Source organism: Artibeus jamaicensis, unplaced genomic scaffold (assembly GCF_021234435.1).
Source record: "Artibeus jamaicensis isolate MK-2021 breed Jamaican fruit bat unplaced genomic scaffold, CSHL_Jam_final contig_387, whole genome shotgun sequence".
NCBI lineage: Eukaryota > Metazoa > Chordata > Mammalia > Chiroptera > Phyllostomidae > Artibeus > Artibeus jamaicensis.
This window is the reverse complement of record NW_026521812.1, coordinates 27850335-27854692: the sequence shown is the minus strand read 5'-3', so window position 1 is coordinate 27854692 and position 4358 is coordinate 27850335. Positions and strand designations below refer to the sequence as shown.

At 34.4% G+C, this 4358-nt stretch overlaps 1 non-coding gene across 1 annotated transcript; it reads right to left on the bottom strand.

Annotated features, from left to right (window-relative positions):
• Nucleotides 1-825: 825 nt before the first annotated feature.
• On the bottom strand, nucleotides 826-959 carry LOC119042007 (U11 spliceosomal RNA). The gene has a single exon (XR_005081144.1). It is a non-coding gene; the product is annotated as a U11 spliceosomal RNA (small nuclear RNA).
• Nucleotides 960-4358: the final 3399 nt, after the last annotated feature.

Below are 4358 nucleotides of genomic sequence, written 5' to 3'. Positions count from 1 at the left end.
TAACCACTTAAGGGTAATGACCTCTGTAAAACTGCACAGCAAACATTGTACTTAAGGGAAATAATCTATTCTAAGGGATACAGTTAACATTATTTAGTTTCCTAACCCATTTTTGCAGTCATTTCTCTCTGTTTTTCTTTGTCATAGTTATATATTTGAAATCAGTAAGGCTCAGATATAAGCCTTCTGATTTCCTCAATTAGTATTAGATTGCTAGAATAGCTCATACCTATAGTTTTAATTACTACATGTGTCAATACTTGCAAAATTTATACCACCTAATTAGGCTGCTCTAAGATTCATCATCTTAGACCAACTAAATCCATGTGTTTCTGTCCATTCTCATTATACCAATCAAATAAAAGTGATGATCATCCTGGGTCTAACAGCATTATCCATCACCAACACTTTTGATCTATTATCCATGTTGGATCATAATAAATCTTGAAAACAATACAGATCTAATCATGACATAATAACATATCTGCTGAAACACTTCCCAATATTTAATATTTGGGTCTGCAAATTTCTACATAGACTGGCCTCCGTGTGTTCCTCCAGCTTTAACATTTCCATTTCTCCTTTTCCCATGCTCTCCTTTCCTTCATTTTCTATCCACACTGGGCTTTTTTTTCCTCAAAAAAGCCACATTGCCCACCTATTGAGTGGCTTTGGGTAAGCTGATGTTTTTGCATTACAGAAATTACCATAAAGAATATAAATAACAGTGTGCCATAATAAAAGTACACCTAAGTATTTTTCTATTTCCCTTAATTCTAACAGCAAAGAGATTTTTATTTTTATTTTTTATTTATTTATTTTTTCAAGGGCGCCAGGACCAACGATCACTAGCTGCCTGAACTGCAAAAAATTATGCTTCCGAAATCTCTTGATGTCGATTCCGCACGTAGAGCAACCAAGCTACTCTACGTGTGCCACTCACGACAGAAGCCCTTTTTTTCAAAGAGATTTTTAAAAGTGGCTGAAAGGGAATAGGTGACTGTGAGGAATGGGCTGGTTGTCTGCGGTTATTGTTGCATCAGCTATTAATGAGTACTCCAAAACGCAGAGGTCCTCCAAACGGCTCTGACTTAGTACATATGGTCCCCTATGCTCTGACCTGCTATCCTTCAGCTATGCGGAAATGAAACACAGGATAAAGCCCATATCTTCAAAATTGTGTATGTAATGACATGCTATACCATTAAAAGCAACAATGAGTCTGCAGCAATGATATTTTTGAAGAGAAATAATAGTGAATTAAGTGAAAAACATACTTATACTCTCTACTCTTAAAAAATAACCAGAAAAAAATAGTGACCATACAGAAATAGTGCAAAACTTAAAAAGTAAAAAATAAGATAAAATATACAAGAGACTGCTGGACAATATATTTTACTGAGAGGAACAAATGATTTAACAATAAATGTGTCATAATCTCTCATGAACTTTAGAGGTTAAAAAGATAACATATAAGACTACTTAAAGGCCACAAAATGTAATATAAAAGATTCAACTTGAGAAATAAACAAAAGCAAAACTATCACAGAACTTGGCATACATATAGAAAGACAAAAACAAAACAAGGAAAAATAGAAGGAGGCCTGATAGGAAGTCAATGACATGAAGGAAAAACTTGAAATAAACATATAGACAATGGAGAGGAAAATCATGTAAATAAGTAGAATTAAAATATAGTGGGAAATAGTGATATTGGGTACACAATATTACAGTAACTCATGTAACCAAAATAAAGAAGAAAAAGATAGATAGATAGATGATTGATAGATGGATAGAATAGGTGATGGACTTGAAACCAAAATAGAGGAAAAGAGGGGATTGGTAAACAATGAGCATTAAGTAAAATACACAAATACTTGTGTTTCTTCTAAATAATGTTACAAGGGAAAGAGTAATAATATTTTATTTTATACTATTTGTATGAGATAATGGGAGAAATTTTTTGAAAGAAACTGAATACAATATTCTGGATGACAAGTACATAGAAAATAAGCAATATAAAGACATACTCAGTTGAAGTTACAGAGCTTTGAAATACTGAGACAAAATAAAAGTTATTCGGACAAGAAAAATGCCTGTATTAGGGGTAACAAAACAGATTGATATTAGATTTCTCTGTAATCACATTTAAAGCTAAGAAAAAAACCCAATGTTTATATATTTTTAGGGGTAAAGTCATGCCCCCCAAAATTAATACTTAAGCAAACTATAATTCATAGAAAAACATTCTAATACATTTAGGGCCTCAAGTTATGCAGCTGAAACTCTTAAGGCTTTCTTGAAAAATAATAAAGGTTTTAATAAAGACATGGAACTGTGCTCCACTGTTTGTTTTAATGCATAATGTAAAGGATGTTTCAGGATTCCAAGAGATGGCATTTCTGTCTGTTGTGTTTTAAACAGGCCATTTTTATCTCTTCAGTGAAACACTAAGCAATATTTGCATGTTATCAGCATTGCTGTCAGCCCTTTACCAAAGGAGAGATTTTCAAATATTCATGACTAGCAGACTATGAGAGCTAATTTTCATAGTAGGTAGACAAAGAAGGATTTACCTTTCACAGGTAGAGGAGCTCTCAAGGTAAGATGGGTAACCTGCTTCAAATTGGATAGTATTTTGCTCATTTTTTATTATAATTATTGAGACAGAAATGACAATCCCCAGGCTTCTATTACTATTTAGAATGGATTTATTGGTGACATCTGATCACAACTAGCCTATCTCATTTAGAGGAAAACCTTATACCAGAATTTTGCCATTATTGTTTCACTTTCCCTTGTAGCATTATTTGAAAGAAACAAACATTTTGTACTTAATGCTCATAGTTTATTATTCCTCAAGGACAAAAAAGTGAACATCGTTATTTGAATGGCAAGTGATAAGAGATGTCCAGGGCCATAGAATGAAATTTGTCTAACCATTTTCAGGAATGCTCACCAAGTCCAAGTCTAGATTTTCCTTCTAAGCTACATCCATAAATATGAAGCCATCTATGCAAAATTTCCACTTACATATCACAGAGATAGTTCAAACTCAATTCAGACTCAAGTTATCTTCTTCTAAATCCTCTTCATGTCTAATGTTCAGTTTAAATAAATGGCACCATCATTTACCCAGTTGCTCAAGTTTGAAACTTGTGAGTCATGCATGATTTCTTCTCCACCCACAGCCCCAAATCTCACAAATCTGCTAACTACAGTCCATTTTTATTGCCACAGTCATGGTGCAGATTACCATCTTTTTTCAGTTTATTGGTAATCTTCTAACATTCTTCTTTTTTCTTTTGTGATTAAATCATTTGTGCTATTATTCTATTGAAATTGTCCCAATTTCCCCCCTCCACCTCCCTTTTCACCCATTCTACAACCCCCACTCCCACAGTCAATTCCCACACCAGTGTCCATGTCCTTGAGTCATTCATACATGTTCTTTGTCTAGTCTCTTCCCCTTCTTTCCACCATAATTTTTCTCTGCTTTCCCCTCTGGTCACTGTCAGTCTGTTCAATGTTCTGATGCCTGGGGTTCTATTTTGTTCTTTAGTTTATTTTGTTCATTAAATTCCTCATGTAGTCGATATCATATGGTATTTATCTTTTGCTAACTAGCTTATTTCACTTAGTATAATATTCTCAAGTTGTATCCATGCTGTTGTGAAAGATAGGAGTTCCTTCTTTCTGTTGTGTAGTTATCCATTGTGTAAATGCACAACAATTTTTTGATCCATTCACTTACTGATGGGCACTTGGTCTGTTTCCAGCACTTGGCTATTGTGAATACTGCTGCTATAAACACAGGGGCGCATAGGTTCTTCTGAATTTGTGATTCTGGATTCTTGGAATATACTCCCAGTGGAGAAATTGCTGGGTCAAAAGGCAGTTCCATTTTTAGTTTTTAAGGAACTTCCATACTGTTTTCTAAAGTCACTGCACCAGTCTGAATTCCCACCAACTGTGCACTTGGTTTCCCTTTTTTCTGCATCCTGGCCAGCACTTGTTACTTTGTTGATTTATTAATGATGGTCATTCTGGCAGATGTGAGGTTATATCTCATTGTGGTTTTAACTTGCATCTCTCTGATTGCTGGTGATATTGAGCATCTTTTCATATCTCTGTGAATGTCCTCCTTGGAAAAGTGTCTATTCAGATATTTTGTCCATATTTGTTGCCCATTTCTTGATGTTGAGTCATATGAGTTCTTTGCATATTTTGGAGATCAAACCCTTGTCCAATATATCATTGGCAAATATGTTCTCCCATATAGTCAGTTCCCTTTTCATTTTGATGATGCTTTCTTTAGCCATGCAGAAGCTTTTTAGTTTGCTGCAGTCCCATTTGTT